Genomic DNA, 26931 nt, shown 5'->3' with positions numbered 1-26931 from the left:
TATAGATTAATGGTTCTCAATCTGTAGCCTGTGGGCCGCTTGCTGCCCAATCAGCACACAACTGTGGTGCATGTGACATCATCAGGGCCATACAGGTAGTATATATATATCACGTGGATGTGGCCCACATAACACAGAGAGCTGAGAACCACTGTTTGTAGATGTTAGACCACTGAGTATATCACCTCCTAGACATACAGATTTAACCACAATTCTCTCACTTTTTTCAGGACAGCATTAGCTTATAGTAGCTTTGTTTTCAGTACATTACACATTCACTTTATTCCCTATTATATCCTTAGTTTTCCACATGTACAGACTGACATGCACACTCTTCCAGGCAAGGCTCTTTCCTACTAAAAGTCAGTTTGGCTTCCTACACTGAGAAGAATGGGTGGAATTTCTAATTCCTAGCTATTTTAAATGGACTGTATCCTGCAAACCTACAGTATCATACAAGTGGGTAACAGAATGAGGCAAGAATGAGGAAAAACTTTGTGCCACAAGCTGGAGCCGGTCTCTGAAACTCAAATTTTCAAAGGTGCATTTACCTAAGTGTGCTCATTATCTTTGAACATAGGTTCACATATAATGCAGAAAATTACAAGATAGTAACAACAAGGGCAATAGTTAGATACACAGATAGCCAAAAATAAAGATTATGCACCACAAGGTACTCTAGTTGTGATGTATTGTTCTAGAGAAAGAATCTAAGGTGCTATCCTATAAACACTTTTTGCATTCTAAGCACACGGGAACTGGGAAATATTTGCAGGTTTGGGGCCAAAGTATGTATGTGGTGAGTAGAACAGAAAGTTGTACAGTAAGGGGGAAGTAAGAGAGGCTGTCATTTACAGGAATTTATGCAAGAAGTAAAATGAATCTCTCAGGTTTTCCATTTTGAAATATTGAGAGAAATACTTTTTTTCATGTTTCCTATTTTGCTTAATTTGATGAAGATGTAACAGAAGGAGCCATTTTGGCATCACATAGACAAGGTCAGTTGCTTTAGGAGTCTAGTAGGCAGGGCCCTGAAGTTGAACTGCTGAATTTGCTTCAGCTTGTACAACACAAAATAAGAACTGAAAATTGAGGCTCTCTCTGACTCACTGTGTGTTCCCTTTGAAGAAAGAATTGTGATTGTTGGCAGAGGAAGGAAGGAGCTCGGACAAAACAAGGGAAGGAAGAAGTTGTTTTTTCTCTCCACCAGCCAGCTCCTTGGTTCCTGCTGCCAAGAATATAACTTTCATTTACAAGACAAACATAAATCTAATTATATATTATTTTAAATTTAATTTGAATTAGAGAAAATGACAAGTCTTTGGAGTCAAGCTCTGTGACTGTTGTTTTTTGGGAGCAGAGAAGGGAAATATATACACAAGACAAAGGAGAACATTCTGATGTCAACAGCAAGTGTTCCCGCTTCCATGCAAAAAATAAAAATAAAAATATATTTATCTTTAACATACTTTAACTGTATGCAGAATTGTTTTTCTTTGCAGTGTTAATTTTGATTAAAGACTAAAACCCTTACAGTAAAAGGCACTTATTATTTAGCCCTTCTCTAAAAATCTAGATACATTTTGAACATGTGCATACCCAATCGGAAGCAAAGAACTCAGTTAATGATCCTAAGAGAGCTTCAAATTGTTCCTGTTCAGCTCAATGGAATGTTGACTCTGAAGCCTAACAATAATCATTCTAAAGTTGTTAGCTATTTCCTGCTGATCTTCTCAACAGAAATATCTACCTTCTCAACTCCTGAGAGCAGAGCTTGCATATAGTACGAACACTTTCTGAGTCCTAATTGCTAATATGTAAATTCAGCTCCTTCCTACTCGTAACATAAAGCAAAAAGGAGACAAAGTGAACTCTTTGTCTAATATGGAAGAAATGGAAGGAAATGGCTAAAGATAATCTTTGATTTACACTTTTCTGCATTCATACTTTTGGTATCAGTTTGGGTGGATAACAGCAGAGACAAAAATGTTAGACATAAGTGTGGTCTCCAAGACTATTCCATTTCATGAGTAACTGTGGCCTGTTCTTACTAGAACATCAGAAAGAAACCACATTCACAAAATAAGACGTTCATACATTAAAGCTACTATGTTCACAAAGTGTGTGGGTAGCAAGATCTTTCTTGAGATACTATTTAAAAACTTGTAACTATTTAATTTAGAGAGGAACAAAAGGCCTGAATACAGGAAATTATTTTGATCTGTTCCCATGATATAGTTTCTTATTGAAACTACAGTTTAAGAAAAATAGAACTTTCCATTCAGTATATTTAAGTATGTCTTTATCAAGGTATTGGTTACAAAGCAAATCTTCACTCTGCCATTCTGGCAAATGGATGGAGAAATGGGTCCATGCCTAGGAATATTGCTGTGAAATATTAGTAGGAAGAATACAACCTTACACTTACCTAGAGATCACATACCAAAATCTCTCCACTTCACTGAATTTATAAAATAAAGCAACATTTCAAGAAAATACAGGCTCTGTGCCAATCTGTGTCCTCGACATACTGATTTTGGTTATAATACTTAGTTATAATATCTTTAGGATATTACATATTTATCCAGATTTGGAATAAGCAAATAAGATGGAAAATTTTTCACATAAGATAAATATAGAAACGTAGGAGAGCATGTCCCATTCTCACCATCAAAGTGCTAATCAAATTAATGATCATTCAATCACTGCATGGCCTCTGAGGTCTTTGTCACGTTGGATCCAGTCTTGTGAGTCGCCAAATGCTCTCCATTCCCATCAATTTGAATGGGATTGAGGGTGTTAAGCACCTTGCTGGATCAGGCACTTAATTAGGAGTGTGACAGATCTGGCAATCTCCTGCAATATCTTTGGGCGATTTTACTGTATTAAGTTTATGTATCTTTGTAGGCCAGGGAAAGTATGTAATTCCATGGGGGAGGGTGACCACAGCTTCTCCAGGAGCTAAGAACATTGTGGAGCGAATAGGCAAATTCACTCAGGTTGCAACACATATAGAGAAGTGCTGCCACCTGAAGCAGCTCACGTATACTCGTTCAAAATGGATTCTCCAAAGACCAAACAGACAGAGAAAGGACTTTTGGATAAATAGCCCAAGTTTCATCTGACTCAGGGCCTTCTTTCTGATCCAGCAAATGGACAGAACCTTCTATCCAAGTGGGGCCCCCAATCCTTCCTGGGAAGGGTTGGAAGGACTTTGGCCTACAGAGGCCCCGTAGCACTATTGGGTGACTTCTGGTAAGCTTGTAGCATGCATATGGGAACTTTTGTATGTTCTCTGTAATGTACTTTCCCCTTAAGAATAAATGTGCTCTTTTATAAAGAGCTGTGTGGTAGTTTATAACTGCTGGCAATTATATCGTTCATTAGTAAGGACACAATTTAGTCACGGAGGTCATGGATTCCATGACTTTAACGAACCTCTGTGACTTCCTTTGGCTTCAGCCCCCAGCACAGCGGTCAGTCCCTCCCCGCCCCAGTTATTTTTAGTAAAAGTCAGGGATAGGTCACGGGCTTCTGTGAATTTTTGTTTATTGCCCACAACTTGTCCATGACTTTTACTAAAAATAACCATGACAAAACCGTAACCTTATTCATTAGTCTTTGGAGAGAAAGCAAAGCACAGACGCTGGTCTGCTTAGGCAATTGGGCTTGCTGAAAATATGACAAATACGATTGTTGCCATAAATGAGATATTTAATAAAATCCATTTTCTGATACCAATATTAAATAAATATTTTGACACTTTTTGTGTGTGTAATTGCAGGCTACACACCCTACTGAGCAGCCACACTATCCTCAAAACTGTAAAAAGCAAACAGAATCCAGATAAATGACTATTCTGATACATTTCTGAACTTTCTTTTTTCAATAACTATAAACCGTAAGTATTAAATAAGTATCATGTTATTTTCCGTAGGGGGCAGTCCGAACAAAGCTTTTTTTACTGAAAAAAAGCATCAGGCCAAACCAACGTGTACAACGCTAATCGTCAATGTCCAGAATGTTTTCATTGTTGGTTAACTAGAATTATTCTATAATTCATCCAATGGAGGATCCATAGTGAGTCACTTAGAAATGAATATTTATGTTCCCTCTGACCTCAAATATTCAAAGCCCTGTACAGGGTCACATAAGGAAACTATGGAAAACTTCCATGCAATTTATTTGCAGATAATTTCAATCCTTAGTTCAACAAGCCTGGTATGTGATACATGCCATATGGTTACTGGGGAGATTCAGAATCTAATTCAGTACTCAGGCAATAGATTTTATAGTAATTTAATTACGATTTGTGGTAGCTGAAATTATAGAAAAAAGGCTGGGAGAGGGAGACGAATTACAGGAGATGGAATGTTGCTGCTGCTGTTTCGTCCGCTTTTAAATCTGGCTCGGATTCAGTTGCCACCGCATTTTTTGTTTTTCCCAAAACTGTATTTTGAACATGCTGTACAGTACCAAACTACTGTATTCTGGGTACAAGTATTTCAGTGACATGACATGCAAAACCAGTAGCCCCAATCTGTTATGAATTGTATAAGTATTTTTTTCCCCCTAGGACCACTGTGTCATCTAGAAATAATATTTAAAAGCCTCCAAAACTTTATGTTGTATAGAGAGGAGATATCTGAAGAACATATGGGCTGATGAATGTATTTATAGACGGCTCCAGCTACATACATGGCAGTTTGACATCTGTCACAGGCAGAACTTTACTGGCAGCCAAAAATTCCTCAAAATTGTAGTAAGGGAATTTCAGCTCATTCTGAATAAATTGTTGTGCATTGGGAATTGTCATGCTACATAAGAATGTAGAATAGCAAGCAGAACTTAGTAAGTTGAAAGTCCAACATCATAGAACATAGCCAAGTCTGGGATTCTACCTATCAGCAAAGAAAAGACACTACAACAGATCAGAGTTCTCAAGTGTTTCACTATATTCCAAAGGTCAGACTAAAAGTCTTATAGGAATGTTTCCTCATATTGCAGTAGGAATCTTCAAAGACATGACTTTGCCTAAAGTGAGAATAGAAGCATCAGCAGACCAAACATTTATAGAGCAACAAAACAAGATGGGCAGTCCTGAAAATTACAGTAGTCAGACAAGAATAGATGGATATAGAAGGGGCTGGAAAACACTGGCTGACCATATGTTAACTTGGAGCACAACTATAAAAAAACCTTTATTTATTAGGTTCTCATATGATATTTCCTTTGCTCAGTTAACCTGAGACCAGGACAACACACAGGGATATTCCTGTTACTACCCTTGGAGTTGACATTGCCACATATGTTCCAGTAGAAAGAAAAAAAAAAAATCAACATTTTAAATTCTGAGATTATTGGCCAATGGAGCTCTGCCAATTTACACCAGCAGAAAATTTAGTCCATTGTTCCAATAAACAAGTCAATACAGACTCTTTTAGTATTGGAAAGGTAATGAAAATTCAGGCTTCATATAAACCTCTGCTGGAACAACTTAAAAGAGAGAAACATTAGGAATTCAGTGAATGTGCATTTGATATTTTAATGATTACTGTAGGTTACATGTGGCATGAATTTGTCATGTTGCAAAAATCCTTCAAGGGAGAGATGAATAAGGCAATGAAGGCCCAAATCCTATTTCTATTGAAGATACAGGCAAAATTCCCATTGGTTTTAATATCGTCAGGATCAGGCCCAGATCAGTAAATCAAATTTGGGGAAAGTATCTTTAGTCATATAGAAAACAGCAAATAGCAGAAAGATACCTTTGGGTTTTTATTCTTTCATAACATCTGAGAATATCCAATATACAACACCCTGCAGAAATAACTATTTTGTGTCTCTGTGAAGGGGTCACTAACCACAGATGCAGCCTACTAATCAGGCAAGGGCATAGCAGACTCTCTTCTTTTCTGACAGCCCCTGTTCACAACCACTCCAGTCCTGTTGTGGTCTGTCCCTGCCATATCTCAGCCCTATGGCAAGATGTCCATCCCTTTCAGCATATATAAAGAGTCCAATGAAGGATAGTCCCACTGTCAGGCAAGGGGTTGCAGGCCTCATCGGCCAAGGGTCATGACCTTCTAAGTTATAGAGTCTTCCTAGTCTAGATTTTCCTGTATTTGGGGTAGCTTTTTGCCTTCAGCCCTATCCAGGGATTGGTAGGGGAACATGGGCACCCTCTCAAAATGGAACAGGCGCAGAGAAGATCTACTAGGATGATCAGCAAAAAAACCGAGGAGTACTTGTGGCACCCTAGAGACTAACAAATTTATTTGAGCATAAGCTTAGCCCACGAAAGCTTATGCTCAAATAAATTTGTTAGTCTCTAGGGTGCCACAAGTACTCCTCGTTCTTTTTGCTGATCCAGACTAACACGGCTACCACTCTGAAACCTGTTAGGATGATCAGGAGAGTGGAGAACCTATTTTATGAGAGCAGACTAGAAGACACTTGGTTTGTTTAGTTTAGCAGAAAGAATGCTGAGAGGGGCTATGGGTTACTTTCTATGAATACATCAGGGTGGTTAGATACCAGAGCAGTGAAGAGCTACTTAAGCTAAAGGACAATGTTAGCAAAAAAACAAATGAATATAAACAGTCCATGAACAAATTCAGAAGTAGTTTTCTAATCACCAGGGTGATGAGGTTTTGGAACAGCCTCCCACATAGGAGCTGTGGGGCAAACAACTTAGTTTTGAGAGAGAGCTGGACAAATTTATGAGTGCGATTGTATGATGGGTTGCTTATGATGGCAGGGACCAGAGCTCAGCAGCCTTGGGGCTCACTTCTGGTTTTTGTTTTATGTTCCTAAAACCTCAAGCTTCGGGGTTTCAGTCACCTACCTGCAAGGGTCAGGAAGGGATTTTCTCCCCTGCATTGCCCCCAAAGTATACTTGGTTCTTTTGGGTTTTTTCCTCCAATCTCCTTCATCTGAAGCCACAGCTAGAGATGGGTTGGGCCTGTGCTCTGAGGTGGCATCGAGTGTTTTCTTTCTCTCTCAGGTGGTTGGCTGATTGGTTCTTGCTCACATGCTCAGGGTCTCATTGATCACCATATGTGGGGTTGGGAAGGAATTTCCCCCCAGGTCAGATTGGAAGTGACCCTGGGGTTTTTTCACCTTCCTCTGCTGCATGTGGGTGTGTCATAAATATAAAGGGAAGGGTAAACACCTTTAAAATCCCTCCTGGACAGAGGAAAAACCCTTTCACCTGTAAAGGGTTAAGAAGCTAGGATAACCTCGCTGGCACCTGACCAAAATGACCAATGAGGAGACAAGATACTTTCAAAAGCTGCGGGGAGGGAGAAACAAAGCCCCTCTCTCTCTGTCTGTGTGATGCTTTTGCCTGGGACAGAACAGGAACAGAGTCTTAGAACTTAGTAAGTAATCTAGCTAGATATGCATTAGATTCTGATTTCTTTAAATGGCTGAAAAAAATAAGCTGTACTGAATGGGATGTAGATTCCTGTTTTTGTGTCTTTTTGTAACTTAAGGTTTTGCCTAGAGGGATTCTCTATGTTTTGAATCTGATTGCCCTGTAAGGTATTTACCATCCTGATTTTACAGAGGTGATTCTTTTTACTTTTACTTCTATTAAAATTCTTCTTTTAAGACTCTGAATGCTTTTTCATTGTTCTTAAGATCCAAGGGTTTGGGTCTGTGTTCACCTATGCAAATTGGTGAGGATTTTTATCAAACCTTCCCCAGGAAAGGGGTGTAAGGTTTGGGAGGATTTTAGGGGGAAGGACATTTCCAAACAGGCTCTTTCCCAATTATATACCTGTTAGACGTTTGGTAGGGGCAGCGATAAAGTCCAAGGGCCAAAGGCAAAATAGTTTGTACCTCGGGGAAGTTTTAACCTAAGCTGGTAAAAGTAAGCTTAGGAGGTTTTCATGCAGGTCCCCATATCTGTACCCTAGAGTTCAGAGTGGGGAAGGAACCATGACAGGGTGCAAGTCACTTGCCAGGATTATCTGGGTATGTCTCATTTAATCATTTACCTGCCATTTCAGGGACCTTGGGTACTGATCCATCTGTATTCTCTGCCCGTATCTCCTAATAGTCTAACCTCCTCTGGGTTGTAACACTGGGGTCTTATTTCAGTTGCTGGGTTTAGTGGGTGGGTGGGTGATCTCTGATCTACAAGAGGTCAGACTAGATGAGCTGGTGCTCCCTTCTCGCCTTAAACTCTGTGGGTGCATCCACACAGTGGGCAGTGGAGAGTCTCACAGCCCAGATCGATGGACTTGGGTTCACGGGGCTCAGCCAATAGCTCTGAGACTCACTGGCGCTTGCTATGTAGATACACCTGATCAGTCTTACCAGGTTCCAGTTGGGCCCTGTAGTGGGAAGTGAGTTTTTTACACTTGCAAGAGGTACTGCATTGCTGCTCCCCAGACTGCTTCCTACCATTTTCCTTACACAAAAGGGCAAAGCAAAGATATATAAACAAAATAACTCAAGGATAAATCCCAGATCTTGCAAGTGTCCAGAATCCTTTCCCCCTCAGCAGGTTGGGTAGAGTCTCAGTAGTCAGGGCCCCAGGAGGCTAGACCTCCCATAGTGCTCCCTTGGAGGAGGGAAGAGTGTAGGTCGTTTATCTCCATAGGCTGCCTGTTACTGAGCTGTTCTGGTCACCTGTGAAGCTCCTCCTCCAGAACAGGCATGCTTTGCAGGTGTGCTGGGGTAGGGCTGCCTGGACCCAAGGTAGCTTTGTAACCCCTTCTTTTCTAGTGCGGGATTTGTACACCCCATCAGAATCCCTCATTTTGGGCTCGTCACATATTGTGTCCCCTATTTGAGCCTTGGCAGCTTGAAAGGTATGTTTACAGGAATACACAGAACTTCAAGAAAAGTGTGGTATATGGCTAGTTATTAACTTCAATCATCTCATCAGCAATAACAACATGACCCAAGGATCTCTTGGTGCCAACTGGCAGAGAGCACACGGGTTCACAGTGATTACCGGGATTCCCCTGGGTCTGGCATCTACCTCCTAGTAATACAAGAATGTCATATGAGAACCCAACTGAAAGCCTGTGTCACACCGTTCCTCGTAATCTTTGCAAAATGTATGTGCAGATAATGTGTAAGGAGATATGTATGCATATTGGAAATGATCTTCTTAAAAGCCTTGAAGTTAAAGGCAGGGCACCCAGAGGTTCCAGCAGGTCAGAGGTGAGAGATACACAATGGTCAGCCAGGGAGATAAGTATCATCCAATGGAAGTCTATTTTGGTATGGAGTCAAATGCTAATGAAGAGATTGTGGGGACTTCAGAAAAAGAAACTAACAGAAAGAGATAAACGGGATAGAGTATGGGGGAAAAGGGTGCAGAACTCTGTTTACAGATGAACAAAGCATTTGTCTAATATATCTAGGAATGTAGACAGATGCACTGGTATCCTTCATCTGGGGAGACAAGCTGCCCATGGGCTTGTTCTTATGATAGGAGGGTCTCAGCCATCCAAGTTAAAAATGCTGTAAGAAGGACTTTGGGTAGGCAGTATATTATTGGACAAAAGAGCACCCTATTAGTTAAGTTTAGGCTCTAGAATGTGTTATGATATTATTTTATAGGTAACTTTGTTTCCATTAATGCTACTTGGCTCTTCTCAAATCTCTATTCTTTGTCAAATAAACATTCTTGTTTTCACTATAAACATATCTAAGTACTGTGCACTAGGCAGAGTGATGATCCTAAGGTGATACTGATAAGCTGGCATGTACTATTCCTGTGGAAATAGCAGTTCTGTGAATTCTGTAAGCATCCAGTGGAACAGGGCTGGACATTCCAGAGAATGCTCAGAGGACTCGGGGATTGGAGCGTGCCTACCGCTAATCTTCAAAGGGATGGCAGAGCCTGTGTAGGCTAAGAGGAGAGGGCTTGAATTGCCTGTGGCTAGGCAAGTCAGGGAGCTGACCAGTGGCAGACACAGACAAGGTTTCCTCATGCTAAGGACAGATAGCAGCGAGTTGCCTCACAACAGAAAATATTATGTAGCTAAAATCATCCTTTGAAAGCTCAGTTGGGATATTAACATTATTAGCTATAATGGTCAAGTTTATCCCTGATACAATTCTACTTTTTGGAGGCTAAGGCACTACACAAACTTGAATTTTGAAGAAGAATGCTATCAGGTGCTGGCCTTGCCCTAGGACACCTCTTTCATTTCCCATAACTTCTCTCCACTCCCAGCACTACCCAACCTTACATGTCTTCATGGACACAGGACAGAGCTGACGTCAGCCCCCATGTGGGGCCCTCTACTCCTCGCTTTAACATTTGCTGCTCCTTCACATTTGAGTTCTTAGGGACCGCCAGGCAAGTGCCACTGCTTCTCCCATTTCTAGAAACTCTTTTGGAAAAGTCCTATAGATTTAGTAGGAAATAAATCAGTTGGGCTTGACGCAAATGTCTCTAAAAGCCTATCAGAATTAACAGAATATGCGAATCTTTTTATAGAAGTTTTGACCATTCCATAGAATTCTCTCTCAGGCATATGATGGTTTAAAAGAACCTATAGAAACACAGACTGTTTATATTAAATGCTGTAGGATTTTTCCCCACAAAGGAAAGTCTTCAGAAGAAAAGAAAATGTACAGAAAGTGCTGGCCCATCCCAAAACAACCCTTTGAGCTGGAAAACACTTTCTTCCAATAGAAGCTCAACTAGTACAGTCTCTCCTTCAAACAGTTTTCCCAGGACATACATCACAAATGTAAAACAATTCACTGATAACGTGAGGCATTTTCTTGTTTACAAGCTATTTTTATCCTAGGCTAAATGAACTGAGAGACTAAAGGTCAAGACTTCTTTTGTCCAGCATATTCTTAGTAATAAGTTATCAGGTAGCACAAGTGGTTATTATACTACAGATCAGGCCCACTGTGCGCATCTTCCAGGAAAAATGGCCATCAGATCTCAATAACAGCACTGAGTAGATCTATCAAGGCAAGACTTACTCAACATCTATAAACCAAGGAGAGTTGCCCATTCCATCTTGTGAGGAAGGCAATTAAATCATTTGTTACTTCAACTGAGCCACATGCCTTTGTGAGAAACAGTGCCAAATGGGAAACTAAAGACTGGAGTGTACTTAAAGGAAGCTTTAAATCAAAAACAGTGGCACAAAAATCAAACCAAATGGTAAAGTCTTTCAAGACCTGCATATGCCTACTATCAGCAGGGACAGAATTATTATATAGCACAGGCAGGTGAAGAAAGATCTGAAAGACGAGAGGGTAACAATTGTCATCAGAGCCATTGAGTAGATTTTCTCTTCCATTACTTGTGCTTAGCTTCCACTAGTATAAATGAGAACTTGCATGAATGGTAGCAGGGCAGATAAGATGGCAGTGAAAGATGGATAGTAGATCTCTAAATAATAAGAGTGGGTATCACAGGCCACAAGTCCTTTATGAGCAGATGAGATTAATTTGGAAAGGATCTGCCAGTAAACTAGGAGACACACTGATATGTAATGAGAAAATACCCTGTTAGATATAAAGTCATCATTTGATGAAGGGTATTTGGCATAAAATTATAGTTCCATCCATCTCTGTTTACTTCCTTCATCTTTAATTTAGGTGAGATACATTGTCTACATCTCTAGCAATCCAGTTTTTCATGTGTGTTCGTGGGTGTATAACTACTGAAGCAACTGGATATTTGGGAGAAGTAAGTGTTTGTTAATATTTTTGGATTTTAAAAAAAAAGGAATCTTTCACTTCTTATTTGGAATTAGAATTCATGCTAACTGTACTTTCATTAACTGCATACTTTTTAAAAAAAATTGAATGCATGAAGTTTAAATGGGTTTAGTAGCTCACTAATTGAAGTTCATTTCGTTAATTGGAATTTGGTATGTTTATTTACTAAAGGAGCAATTACTAAGGCATTAATTAAATAATTGGAAGTTGACTGCACATGTAAGTTAAGGTCATAGGGACTGCATTCCAACATGGATTTGTGAAGTTTTCAAATGTTTACGTGAAATGTTTTGAATGGTGATCAGAGAGAAGCTGCATCTATTTGCACAGATTTGTTGCAGGGCAGGGGTGGCATTGTCTTACTTTTTACAATGTTTCAAGTAGTTGTGCTATGAACTGCTCTTTTTGGTAAGGAAAAATGCATCTTTTCAGTGAAAACTTGGATTTATTTAGACAGCTGCTGTCTTTGCCTTAGCAGCTCTTTAAACAGTACTGCAGGCTCCAGTTGACCAGGGTGCATAGAAACGTGGAGATATAATGTAAAAATAAAATTGTCATGAGAGGGGCTGAATGGACAGATCATTTGGAAAACTGCTTCTTGTAGACAGATTTTCTAAATGGGAGAGGAAACTTTTAGGTGCTTAAAACCAGAAAGGGAAAAAAACCTATCAGCTCCACATTTTCCATTCTCACTTTTGGGTTTCATTTAGAATATTTGTATCAGACATGTTTAGATGCATCCAGAGTCTGACATTTCTTTGGTTTAGTTATAGCAACAACTGAAAATGCTATATCATTTCATCTACAGGAGGAAAACACATCAATAAATAAGAAACTAGCTGGAAAAGGTCCTTGTAAAAGTTGCCTAATTAACTCTTCCTATCAGAGTAGCTGAATGCATAGCATAAAAGCCTTTAACCCCTTTTCATCTGATTTTCAAAAAATAACCACACAATTTCAGAAAACTTTAAACCTGTGGAAAGTAAGTGAAGACAATACAAATGCAAAGTGCATGACTGCTCCCCAGAGAACAATGTAGCATCCAAAAATAGCTCATTACTTTTAAAAAATGTTTGATTAAATTTTTATATGTTAGCATGCTTAATAAAAAATAGTTTAGACCAGTTCAAATTTCATGCATTAATATCTGCTTCTGGGTTTGTTGCTGGAATTAAACGTTACAACAGGATTAATATTAAATGTAATTCTATATATTATTCAAGATGAGACTTTGTCTCCATTACTCATGGTCTAGTAGCAAAACAACAATCCCTGGGTGCTATTTTCTTTTCCAGGGTTATAGCAGAAACAAGGATCTGGCCACAAGAGTTAAGGAAAAGGATTCTGTGTGTTTCAATACAGACTAATCAGGCTTAATATATTATGTAGGTTGATTCATCATTGGCTTCAGGGGGAGCAGGAGCAGGCCCTTAAAGCAGAAAAATGGTACAGTTATACCAGCAGCTAAACAATAAGGATTCCCAAACATCATTCTTGTTTGTGTTAGGCAGTGCCTAGAGGTCTCAATCAAGACTGGGGCTCCACTCTAAGGGGCTAAGCACTGCATATCTGCATATATGGTAGGGGACTGTTCCTGCCCAGAAGAGCTTACAGTCTAAATAGGCAGAGAGCGGAAGGAAAGAAATATTGCACCCCCCATTCTATAGATGGGGAACTGAGGCAAAGATATACTAAATGGTTTTCCTAAAGCAACACAAGGTATCTGTGGTAGAGATGGGAATTGAACCTAGATATATAGGGTCCAAGTCCAGTGCCTCGACCACAAGACCATCCTTACTCATGCAGGAATCTAGATGTCACAAATGAAGTGTTACTGTAGTAGGCATTCCACAAGGGAATGGGGTGAGAAATGGGTTTGTGCGCCCACAAATGGTAACAAGGCCAGTGGGTCTGCACTCAGAACATATATGGACCAAACCCTACATAGGGGGCTGTGTAAACATCCTCTGTACAGAGCACTAACTGCCACTATGGGTACTGCTACATATTTCTTCCTAACAGGATTTCTTCCCTCTTCCCCACTGGATAGCAGAGCTTTTCCATGGAAGTAAAGTGAATTTGCAGTTTCAAACTACAGGTCCAAATTTAACTTTTTGAGCCAATTTCTATTAAAACTATTATTTTCCTAAAATGTTCAGTAAAAAACATTATTTCTGTGGTGTATTGAAAATTACAGGCTATAATTTTAAATCTTAAGGGGCCCCCTAGTCCTGTTTGCAGGCTATGGGACTCCGAGGGAAGTGTGCAATCTGGGTCCTGTGCAGTCAGTCTTCAAAAGAGCCAGCCTAAAGCAAAATGGGTTGAATTGTACCTCTCTGCCTCAGGGAGGAGTCTACAGTGTCTCTCTGTATTTGGTTGTTGTGTGTTCAGAGTTTTGGATTCTAAGAAATATAGTGGGGTTATGTTAGCAGTCATTCAGGAGGAGTATTTTTAGTTTTTTTTAATACTGTGTGTGTTTGCCGTGAACATAAATTCCCTATTCTGCCATGGCTGTTGCACTGTGTGAAACACCACTATACTCTAACAATGACCTGGAATCACAGCTAATTAGGTCATGACACCAGAAGCCAATTAAAAATGGTATGTGTGAAAGCACCCCTCCCTTAAACGTCTTAGACAATTAATGGTTTGGCTGGTGAAAAAAAAACACAAAAAACAAACTAGGGCTGGGCTCTGCCACCATTAGTAATGTTCACTGAGTGGGGCTACTGGTACAATAAGGTGCTGCTCATGTGAGTAACCATGGCAGAACTAGGTGATGAGTACAGTAGATTTATGACCTGGCATTGATATGAACTCCTGATGAAAAATATCAAAGCATATTTGCATTATATTATGAAGTAATGAGCATGTAGATTTTATTTCACATCTCACTACAAGGCTGGCGTCTGTCAAAGGATACACTCTCTGATTTTTGAATCGGTTTTATACATTTGTGCCATTTAGGCACATAAAAGCCTTCAGAGCTGCTCAGGCAGCTCACAGCCATAGGAGAGGGAACACCTCATCAGGGAGCACATTTACTCTCCACTGCACCAGTCCTAATCCTCAGTGTGATGTAAAAGGGGCCAGAGCCATAGTTCCGCCTCCTCCTTGCCCCCTCTTTGTTGCGTGTTTTCATGGTTGGAGTAGGGAAGGAGTGCTAGGACTTCTATTTTCTCTAGCTTTTATGTATTTTGTGCTAGGGGGCTGGAAGTGGGGTATCAGTCAGTCCAAGAGGTAACATCGATGAGACAAGAGCTATAGGGCCAGAATCAGTTTCCCTGCTTTGGCTGCTTTTTTAATTCCTGCTAAGTAGAAAGAAAAGTTATCTTTACTGCTTACTGGAGATTCTCCCAGCATGGGGGAGTCCACAGGTGGCATAGTGACTCCTACACTACCCTATATTGGCTATCATAAGGGGCGTGGTGGGAGAGCTGCCATATCCAGCTGACCAGCAACTGTTGCCATAGCCCCTTGAAGGCCATTACCAGCCAGTGCAAGTTAGACCAGCCCTGATGTTGCTCTAAACTGAAGCACTGGATCAATCCTTCATGCTCCCTCACTATGCCCTCTTCCCCAAACAGTTCCAGGCACAGAAAACCCAGTCCTGGGGCCTAGCCCATACATTTTATCTTAATTAAATGAAAATTTGTTAATGACACATTACAATTAAAATGAGAAAAATAAGTATGTATGAAATTAATACATTTAGGTTCTTATGGCAATATTAACTCAAATACATTGCATATATGCCAGATTTTCTATTCCTACTTTTCTGGTTAAATGCATAGCTTAATCTTGTTGCTATCACAAAATATGTAGACTGTGCACTAGACAACTTTTTCTACTAGGAATCTTAACTTTTGTATTTGTGGGTTTCTTGGCCTTTTGGCTGAAATCAAATATATTAACTTAGTTATTTCCTAGATTTTTTAAAAAAGAAAAAGTATGCACTTAATACTAGCATTTAAATAGTCCCAATTAGGTTATGAATTCAATGCATCACAGAGAGAGAGAGGGTAGAGGCAGAATTCATACCACTTTTAAGTGACTAGTTTAGAGTGTGCGCTAATGGTGATAGTATTTCTGAACTGTGCTGCTGCTCTGGAGACAGTTTTCACGGGGCTGGATCAAACAGCAGCAGTTCATCTATTTACATTGCAATAGCTGGATCTGGTCAATAGAACAGAACCCTAATTGAAGTAAAAAAAACCTCTGTATTTGCAAAATAATTCAGAAAAAAAGCAAAAATTCTAGAGAGCTGTTAAAAATCGTGGGGTCTGTAATGTTTTTGGGATAGTGACTTTCTCCCTTTTCTAGATAGAAAGGATGGTCTTGTGTTTAAGGCATTGGTGTCAGATGCTGGAGACAGGGCTGGCTCCAGGCACCAGCTTTCCAAACAGATGCTTGGGGTGGCATTCAGAGTGGGGCAGCAGTCCGTGTCCCGCAGCGGCAGCTCCGCTGCTCTCCCCACCGCTGTGGCTTTTGGGCAGCAGCAATTCGGCAGTGACTGCTTTGGTAGAGCCGCACCTGGCTGGAGATGGAGTTATTTTCCTGTTCTGCCACCAGCCTCATGTCTGACCTTGTGCAAGTCACTTAATCTCTCAGCATTTCTTAAATACACACAGCAAAATTTCTGAGCAGACTCAGTAGGCATCTCTCGGAGATTAAGGGCCATATTCTCAAAAGAGCTGAGTGTCCATAAGTGGGGTCACAGTTTCAAACCAGCTCAGATCCCAGTTAGACCAAGGTAAGTGGCAGGATTTCACAAGAGCTCAGCACATTATGCAAATACAGGAGAACACGAATGTATAACAAACTGGGCTGAATCCCTCACTTCAGTGGTCACTACCAGGTAACTCCTCAAATAAAAAAGGTCAAAATAAACAGATTCCTTTAGGTGTGCCCCAGCCATGTAGCATAAACAGAGCTGGATTTTCTATCTGCTTTCCACTAAGCCATACCAAAGAGAGCTACAACTAAACATTGAAGAATTATAAGCAAGTCATGGAAAGGAGCACCAGATAGGCTGGTGGTTTCCTAAAGCAACTGCTGATCACTCCATGTGGATAAGTCATCCCTCATACAGAGTTATTAATTCACTGCACAGTGAACTCCTTGGTGACACTTCTTTTTATAGAGGTCAATAAAATTCTTCAATGTTAGCTTTCCTTGTTGGAAACCAAACAAAGAGGAAGTGCAGATTTGGGCTAGCCCATGACAGAATACACAAGGCAGGATCCACTGCAGGGAGGATGGAAAAACATTTATTCGTTTGCACTTGCCATGCAGGGTCTGTCACAGGTGTCATCCCAGCACTCTGCAGAGCGTGCCCCCCCCAACCCCATTTGGGCGGAGGAGGAATGGGGAGAAAGCAGAGACATAGCACTGCCCCATCTCCTCTTTGCTATCTCAGTGGAGCTATAGAAGGTTATGCATTGTCCTCCTAAAGGTTGGTACATCAAGAATGTTTCCTCATGAATTGTGGAGTTTCAGGAGAAACACCAGGCCACCTAGGGCTCCTGCTGGGGCAATGCAGCTCTGCATGGCTCCCAACACAGCCAGTAATTAAGTGCCATAAATGCCCCTGAATATTTAGTCCAAAGCCAAACCCACAGGAACAATGAAAATAAAATCCTGTAATTCTTCTGCTTACCGAATGCCCATTGAAAGGGCCGCTGTGTGGCCTGAGACTCCCCAGGTTTGTCACTCACCAAGGAAAGAGATTTGTCAGGTAGTCATATTGTCTCTCTCAGCATATTTCTCCCAAATGGCCTGAGGGTCACTACTGAACCTTCAGGGGCTCATCTGCAAAATTGAAAGAAAGCCCATTGAGAGACTGTAGAATTTAGAGGACAGCAGAAAGCAAAGTTGTTTTTCTTTGGTTGGTCATGATAATCCTTGTGTGTTCTCCCAGGAAATGAATTTCATTTCTAAATAGTCAATAGCAATATGAATGTCTCTTTTTGGCCAACTGCAAGCTGATGTAGTGTATGCTTCTAATGTAGTGTACATTTTGATTATTACTGAAAGTCTTAGTACACAGGCCATCCTAATTTTCCCCCTTAAAGCAGAAGAAGCTATTATCTGTAGTAGACATGGTATTTGTTGAAACAGTACAATAGCTACTAAATAAACAAGGCTACAAAATGAGTCTACGAGAACAAGTTGAAATAGCGAGTGAGATACATCATGAAATGTGATTAATGACACCACAGGAAATATAAAATAGCGTGTTGCCCTGGAAATGGGCTGTAAGCGCACAATGTCTGAACAACATTGTGCATCTGCAGTTCTCAGTCTTGCCACCTAATATTCAAATTGCCTGCCAGTATAAACACAGCTGCTAAATGTCTTCTAATGAGTCTCCACTTTCTTCCCAGCTATTGAAGTATATTTTTACAGTGACAAATGCTGTGTACTCTTGTTCAGCAGAAGACAACCTTGATGACCAACGTGTGTGTCTTAACACATGTTCAGATTCAACTACAGATCAAAGTATGAGAACAGCTAATTTGTAGTATCCAAGGACAATTTGGGTTCATGTTCTTGGCTTGAAAGATCTTTCTCTTGATCATGCATAATCATTTACCTACTCAGTCAGCCTAAGGCCACAGATTTTCAGGAATTTCTGCCCATCATTACAAACTTTGCTGGATTGGGAGAGGAGCATATGTGACCTTCTTTATGTAACCACCACATTCACATTGTGGATTGGCCTGTAGACTGTTTTATAAGCATTGTGATCAGTTTTTACCCAGCCTGGAGAGAGATCAGCACCAGCTTGAGGTGTGGGAGACTCCAAGTGACAATTTTCATTTTATTATAATACTAACCTGTGCTTTAAGAAATAATTTAACATCCATTTACTTTAACAGTTATTTCAAAAAAGTTAACCAAGGACAAGCCACATAAAGAGGAAAATGATGGCCAAAATTTTCAAACATTCTACTCTGCTTGATTTTTGCTAAAGAGAGGCCGAGGAGTGAAAAAAAAAAAATCTAAGAGACTTCATAACTTTAGCAAGAGTACCAGTCTATTTATATACTTTCTGGAATGCTCAGAACACTTAGTCTTACTGACCACAAGAAACCACTGTTGTTGCGCAAATGGTTTCACACGTGAACTGAAACTAAACACTGTTTTTTTCTTTTATGTTTGTTTTTAATGACCTGGTGGGAAGGGAAAACAAATTAGAGTACAAAGTTGTGAGCTTTCACATAGTCAAAAAGGAGTTTGTGCCAGCAAACCTGCTTGGTAAAACCTCACTGAATGTGGGGCGGAAAAAAACATCTCCTCCTTCAAATCATTTCCATAAAACACTTACCTTTTCTGTAATGCAGAAAGAAAACTGGCATCTGATAATGGCAAGGTAACAATCAAGTTCCACTTACTGCTCCCGCTTGGCTAAGAATGGTGCACTCCCTATTTCTTTTTCACCCAACCTTGGTCAGCTTGTGTGTCTTCCATCTGTTACATCTTCTCAATCTTAAGTTGTCTGGGGCTTAGGTAAAGCTTTGATTTAGTCACGGGTAGTTTTAGTACAAGTCATGGACAGGTCACAGGTCATAAACAAAAATTCACCAGCCCATGACTTGTACTATAAATATGCCTGACTAAATCTTAGGTGCTCCAGGATGCTGCAGGTACTCTGGGGGAGGAGGTGGGGAGGGATGTGCTCCAGCAGACCCTGCTGCTACTCTTGTGGGGTGTGTGTGTGTTTCTGGCATGCCACCGCTGCTGCTGTGGGGGTTGCCTGGAGCAGCAGCAGTGCCCTAAGTGTGTGTCAGGGGCAGCCTGGGGTGTTGCTACTGTTCCCAGATTGCTGCTCTGGGGCAGCACCTGGGAGCAGTTGCCTGGGGCCACCCAAGCAGTGGCCAGCGTGGCTGGCCCTGGGGCCATCCCAGCTGCTTCGGTTGCCCTGGGGTCAGCTGCATCAGCCGCTGCAGAAGGCATGGAGATCCGGAAAGTCATTGAATCTGTGACTGCCATGACCTCCATGAAAAACTCACAACTTTAGGCATAGGCAGTCATTTTCTATATGTTTGTACAGTCCCTAGAACAATGGGATCCTGGCCTGCCTCTGCATGCTAATATACATTTAAAAGTAATTATAATAAATGAGATTTTTTCATAATGTAAGAAATCTATTGCCCCTTCAATGAAATTACACAAAAAATTTAACCCCTAACTTTTCAATGGTATACTTTGCATACATGTGTTGTAGGCAGATTTGATAGATGGAATAACATGACTCATGAGGATGATGAGCAGGGTGTAATTGCCTTGATATGAACCTCTGATTTTCTTCCTAGTTTCTTTAATCATTTAAAAGGCTGTTTAATTTTAGGGTTATTAATCTGAGGCATTTTTAGGCAGTATATGTCCAGGACATGTCATTTCATCAATAATCATGAGAGTCTGTTACCCAAATTCATGCCTGGTCTCACTCAATGACGTGTAGTCATTGGACTTACACCCGGAGTGAATTTGGAGTTGTTAGAACATATCCATCTACTTTTATTAACATTACAGCATGTGAATATATTACAAGAGAGGTGGGCCTAAAACCAAATCCCTGAACTCTGAGGAACTAGCTCTGAAGATCACTGCAGGGATCTATCTTTATGAGGAGCTGAACTGAAGTCTAGATCCGAGAGCTGTCTTGCCTCCAAACTTTAAAGAAATTCAGGTCTGCATCTGGGCTTTGCAGCTTGAGCTCATCTCTATATCAAACCAGTTAGTGGTCCATTAGGTAAGAACTTAGAGTTCAGATCTCTGTTTCTGTAAACTAGTGTCACATTTTTAAATTCATTTCAACTCTGAAATGTAACTGTTGCGCTTGCTGGGAAGTTCAGATTAACTAGGCCCCTCAATGGTTGTAAGATGCAATCATCTATTGGGCTGTCCCTGAAAAGCATGCTGGACCAGAACAGTCAGTAGGAAATGCGTAGTTTAAGAATAAGATCGAAGGGAGGTAAAATAAAGTCCTGGGGCCAGATCCTGCTGCCAGTTATATTAACTAAATGCAGCATAACACTATGGAAGTCAGTGGAATCACAGAAGTCCACATTTACACTGGTTCATCTGACAATGGGATATGGACCATTGTATCAGGGTGAGGTAAGAAACTAGAAGAATACGGACACACAATGCATTGAGCATTTAAATCCTGAAACACATCCTCCTTTTTAAGTCCCCATTCCCCAAAAGCGTTAGAGCGAGGAATGGAGAATAAATAACTGCCCAAGTCATAATACTGCATGTTAGGCACTTATGAAAAGAATACTTGAGACCATTCAAACATAGTCAGGAGAGAGCAGAATTCATGTCTTTACCTTTTTACCTTCAAGGCATCATATCAAGTGAAGAAAAGAGAAAAAAGGAACGGTCATTAAAATTTAGTGCTATCCACCTCCCTCACCTACTTATCACCCAATTTACTTAAATGAACTCTCTGAGGATCATGGATCTATCAAACATGTAGAACTGCGATGCAAAAAAAATCAAGTATGACCACAAGCAGTCAAGGTAACAAAAGGCTCAGAATAGGATTCGTGTAATTGATAAGGCAGATGGCTTACAGCATCCTCCTATATAGATGGCAGTCCTTTTTTTTTTGAAAAAAGGACTTGAGCGTGCTGAGGCTTGCCAAAAGGTTAGAAACTCGAGGACGCTGACCATCCCAAGAGCTTTGCATATGCAATTCCTCCTGACTTCAATAGGAACTGCTCATATGCCTCTCCTGCAATAGTAGGGCCTAGGGGATTTTAAATAACCAAATACAAAGGGGTGAATTCTACAGTAAGCCTGCCCACACAACTGGTTTAAAAAATGCGTAGGTTTGTAGATGCTGTTGTATGGATCTCAACTGAAAACACGATTAAAGAATTACAATCAGAAGGAACCAGGCCTGTGTTAAGGGTAAACATAATGCTTTCTGAAAGGTGCAGTGTACTCCCCACCGCACAGCAGCTGGCTGGGGATGGGTGGAAGGGATTGGAGATATGACTCTGCCTTTCCAGGGGGTTGCTCTCCAGATGGGGAACAATATGGCATCATCCCTATCCTCCTCCAGGCACAAGGGCAGGATCCTAGACAGCCCTTATGCAGACCATGCAAAGACCAGAAGGCTCCTTCCTTCCTCCCCCATTAGTCCCAATCTAACCTATCATCCTTTTAATAAAGCCACTTACAAGTGCAGAATTGTGGCAAGAACACCTTTCATAACAGTAAATACAAGTAGCAGTGCTTTTGTGAATTTAGGTCAATGCACTACTTTTAGAGCATATTATAAATTCATCACAATCACAGCCTCAAGAAAATTTTATTCTCTGGCATCAGCTGCTCTTAGGCATGCTGCAGACATCTAGCAGAATTTAAATTCCAGATTAAGTATTGATTGAGTTTAAATAAATTATGTTACAGCTGTGTAAGTGGGCACAGACTGCTTTGGATGATTTTCCTTTTTAACCTTTTTTCCTACGTCAAATATTAGCGGATGGATTCATTTTGTTGTGACTAGAATGGACAACCAATTCAGAAAAGCACAACCTTGAAGAAAATAGTAAACAGCACCCTTCATCTCCTCTATTATGTTGGAGACACAAATGTTGTGAAATGGTCACAGAACAAACATGTCTACTTAAAGGGATTAAATGAAAAAAAGAGGGATTCTTAAAGAATTAGCTACAGTAGAAAAAATGGCAAAACTGGAGATATTATCTGATTATATATTAAATGCTTGATTCCTGTTTGTGCAGTTTTTAAAGTTCAAAATATCCCAGTAGTAAGGGCTATTGAAATAAGGTGTAATATAGCCTTGCATTTTTTGTCATGTTTAGTAGCATCAGCTGTTCATGTATCTAGCACATTATTTTTGGATCACTGACAAATGAACACATCATTCTGAACTATATTTAATAGGAAATGAAAACTTGCACATGAGCAGGTATTCAGAATATAAACAAGATATAGTCAGCAAAGGCAATTAAGAAACAGTACAGGATTAAACTTTATGGGGAAAAAACCAACTACGTTCTGTGTTGCTAGAAGAGGACAAAAGGACACTTAAGGACATATAGTTTTGTGTTTGACCTATTTTGGTTGATTTCATTTTCAGGTTTTGTAAGCCAAGCTCCAGTGAGTTCCTGAGGAAAAAAATTCTACCTGGCATTTTACTGCAAGTCAAACCTCACACAAAAAGTGCTTTGTACATCAAGATAACATTAGTAGCTGTCTAGCTGCATAGGCCAATTTGAACAAAGCTAAATAAAACGGTAATGGACTTTGTAATACCCAAATCGAAGGTACAGTAAAAGTGTAAAGTATCTCTAAGTGGTTTTCCAGTTCATGAATTGAGCCTACCAGCTGCCTGGTTAGATAAGAAAATATTATCCCAATTTTACAGATGAAGAAACTGAGGCTCGGAGAGGTTAAGTGACTTGTACAAGGTCAAACAGCAAACAAGTAGCAAAGCTAAGAGCAAAACTTTCAAGTGATGACTTTCAGTCCTCTAATTTAACACGAGGACCAGCTTGTGTGTCATTCAGTTATATGTATGGTTAACTTATATTTTATAATCAATAAAATAGAGAATCTCACCTAAAAATTAACCATTCCTCATTGCAGTCTTTCCAAAACTGAAGACAGGAACTTGTTCCCTTTTAATGTAAGGCAGACAGTTTAAAGTACCATACACATTTGGATCAGACCCAATGCACCCTGAGAGAGTGACTGAAATTACACATACATATGCATGATAATAGCCCTTATTCCAGCGGACATGATGAACAATTACCCATTGTAAGGGGCATTCTTAGGATTTTAGCACACATCTCCTCCCTTCAGGAAGGGTTGTACCATGCGGGAGTCTCCTGACATTGTTTCCCAGTCAAGTGGCTCATTGTGAATGCAAATGCCATGCTTTGAGTTTGACTGGCCTTTCTCACTACCAATGGACAGCTGGCATTTTTGTAATTCCCTTTCCTCTATCCCACAGCACAAAGAGGAAGGATTTGATTTTTTTTTTATTCTGAAAAATAAAAGCCAAAGCAGGTAACTCTGTTTCCCCTCTGTCTTTTGGTCAACTCTGACCCTCAAAGTTGAATAACCCAGCTTCTCTTTAAGGCACGAACAGAAACAAGTATCAGCTGCACCTAATTAGCTGACAGTTTGGAGTGCCCCCCTGTAAGCATTCGTACTCACCCGGCGGCGCCTCCTTCTGGTCATCCTTGATAATTAGCTTGATTTCCAGCCCAGAGCGCCCTCCGCAGGCTGGTGATCCACCTTACCACTGGCCCCTGGTCCCTCCCAGGACCCGGTGCCTTTGCCTTGGGTGCCACCCCACTGGTAGTACCCCCACTCCCTGAGTCTCCCCACCCCAGGGAACCCTTACCCACTATCCCCATGTCACCCCAGTCGTGGCTACTGCCAGTCAGTGTCTAGCCCCACGCCCTGGGGCAACAAGGAGTTTGGACTGACTGCCTTTACCCACTCTCAGGCTACCCCTCTGCAACCCCAATACCTATATGGGCTTGGGACCAGGCCCTGCAGCCTAGGGAGTTGCTGGCCCAGGGCTTCCCAGCTCCTGAGGCCTTTCCCCAGCCCTGCCTCACTCCAGGTCTCCCCCCACCTCCAGCCAGAGGCAGAGGAAGCCTTTAAAAGGGCCAGCTGGGCCCTGATTGGGGCATGGCCCAGCTGCAGCTACTTCCCTACTCAGCCCAGCTTCTAGCCCACAGCCCTCTCCAAGGGCTGGCTTTTCAGCCCTTCAGGGCAAGAGCAGGTGACCACCCCACTGCACTCCCCCAACCCAAGCTGACACTGAAGTATTAACCTGACAAAACCCTGTCTAGGGGTGTCCAGTAGTAGGGGGTGCACAAGACTGTGGAGTCTCTTTTGGGGGCACCAAAAGGGCTGTGCAGCCCAACACAAAGATGCCATGAAGCATAACATTTTGTATCAGCCCCAAAATTGTGCCTGCCTCATGTTGCTCTCTTGTATGAAACAGATGAGCAGTAGCAGAGGTGTGAGGAATGGGGGTGGAGATTGAGCAGTGTGTAAACCTTACAGAGGCTGGCAGGGATCTTCCTTTGGAGCATGTCAGTGAGGGTCACTTGCCAGGATTAACTGGGTATAACTAAGTTAATCATTTCCCTTCCATTGTGGGGGCCTGGGGCATTGGTGCACCTCACTCCCTCCTATTCTCTACCTGTGACACATAATATCTAGTGTGCTATGAGTAATACTTTGGTCTCATTTGGGTTGCCGGGTGGTGTTGATGGCCTGTGATATACAGTACATCAGACTAGGTGATCTATAGTCCCTTTTGGCCTTAAACTGTAAGACCCTAATTCCAGCTCAAAGCAACATTTACCCTCAAATCTGTAAGTTTTTGCTGCAAAGTTTAGTGGTAAACAATAGCACAGAATATGGCAAAGTAACAATTGTGGATACAATGCAATAGTAAAAGAGAGGATCTCTCTATTCACAGAATTATGGAAATGTAGGGCTGGGTGGTGAAGAATGGAGGGAGGCGGCTCTGGCATCAATCCAGGACAATTGCTTATTTTTCTTTAGGACAAGGGGCTATTAAGGATAGTGGATGCAACCACTGAATTTTCCAGGTGAAATGGAATCAAACTCAGGCAGCTATCTAAGAAATTAGGCTCAGATTTTTAAAGGCATTTAGGCATTGCCGTGCTTAGTGTTACAACTCCTATATGACTTAGGAGCCTAAAGCTCATTTTCAAAAGGGATTTAGCTACTTAGGAGTCTAAATCGCAGCTCTTAAATAAATGAATACCTTTTGAAAATGATATATAGGCTTCTAACTCAGGTAGGCATTGCAAGGCTGACTTCAGCAATGCTTAAGTACCTTTAAAAATCTGGGCCCTAGTGTCTAGATTATGTTACCCCTGTGTTGACATACTAGGAGGGTAAGAGAGCACAGGGAGCCATAATATACTTGCTGGCAGTTGAGAATGCAGGGGAAGATGTAGATAATGGTGCTGGCAGCACTAGTAGGGTACAAGCAGCAGATCTGAGGTGGGGTAAGGGCAAAAGCAATGGCTTCCTCCCATCCAGGCTATCATGGCAGAGGGGCTTCTGGCAATACCTCTTGCTTCCCAGTCTGCTCCCCCACTGCCAAGAGGCTTTATGCCTTTGAAAATACCTGTGGAACACTGTCCCCTCTTCCTTTCCCTAGCATGGCTTAGATAACTTCTTTCTTTGGCTTTTAACAGCGAGTGAATGCATATGGTATTCTATGGATATAAGAATTCAGTTCTTAAAAATAATGATGAGATAAGACATGTTCCTATGCCAATCCACATATGGCGTTTATTGGGTAGTTTTATATGTACATCCTTTTATCTGTGTTTTATCTAAACAGTAAGTTAGATTTTAGATTAATAAAAATAATATTGAGACAATGCAGAAAGACTTCTGTAATGTTGTTGGCTAGTTTGAAATGAAAGTTGTCTAGGCTGGAAAGCTGGAGAGGAACTGAGGTAAGGCAACCTGACAGAAATTCCCTGCAGTACTTAAGAGAAAGAAAACAATCCAAACCTTGAAATAAGGTCAATGCACTAAAAGGCCTTTGGAAGAATTTTTTTTACAACTAAATTTCCAAGGGAATTTCTCAGTGCAGTAAGTGTAACAGCCACATCTTTAAATAAATGTGGTTATGAGCATGCAAGCATTTCCATTATATATTGAGGATAAATCACATCAGTCAATGGAAGATGGCATGCAGTTTGCATTTACTGTAGTATTGGGCCACTGCAGAAGGAAAATATTTGTCTCTGGTGATCTGAGCCTTGACAAGTCAAGGTGCTTATGCACTGCTTATTGTTAAACCTGCGAGTAGACTCATCTACCTCAGTGTCCAGGAGTGGCAGATAGGAGGGGCCTATTCAGCTGAAGCCAGTGGGGCTTCATGTCAGAATCCACCCAAGTAGAGCTCGTGGCACGAAAGGGGCCTTGGTTACCATTCTCTTGGCAATATTCTGTTACAATTTCAAATAATCAGAGATTGGATGTATCATGGATAATTTCTACCTCAATGCCCTTTTTACCCATTTGGCCACATATTGTGTCATTGTGTATTGATACTTTTAAAAGAAACTAAGGGGCCAAAACTTCTCACACTGATGACAATGCGAAACTCCCATTAGCTTCAGTGGAAAGAGAATGCGGGGCCTAGAGTAGACA

At 41.0% G+C, this 26931-nt stretch overlaps 1 long non-coding RNA gene across 5 annotated transcripts in view; it reads right to left on the bottom strand.

The window, feature by feature from the left end:
• The window catches only part of LOC122466826, a 185472-nt gene that overhangs the window by 23832 nt on the left and 134709 nt on the right, over nt 1-26931 (bottom strand). For 3 of the 5 annotated variants that reach the window (XR_006292696.1, XR_006292695.1, XR_006292694.1), the window contains one exon: nt 17375-17526. This is a non-coding gene — a long non-coding RNA (uncharacterized LOC122466826). Of the gene's footprint in view, nt 1-17374; nt 17527-23322; nt 23385-23925; nt 24085-26931 lie in introns of those variants that run through there. The other 2 variants (XR_006292697.1, XR_006292698.1) reach the window with 2 other exon arrangements.

This window comes from Chelonia mydas, chromosome 8 (genome assembly GCF_015237465.2).
Source record: "Chelonia mydas isolate rCheMyd1 chromosome 8, rCheMyd1.pri.v2, whole genome shotgun sequence".
In the NCBI taxonomy this organism is placed as follows: domain Eukaryota; kingdom Metazoa; phylum Chordata; order Testudines; family Cheloniidae; genus Chelonia; species Chelonia mydas.
This window is presented reverse-complemented; position numbering and strand designations above follow the sequence as displayed.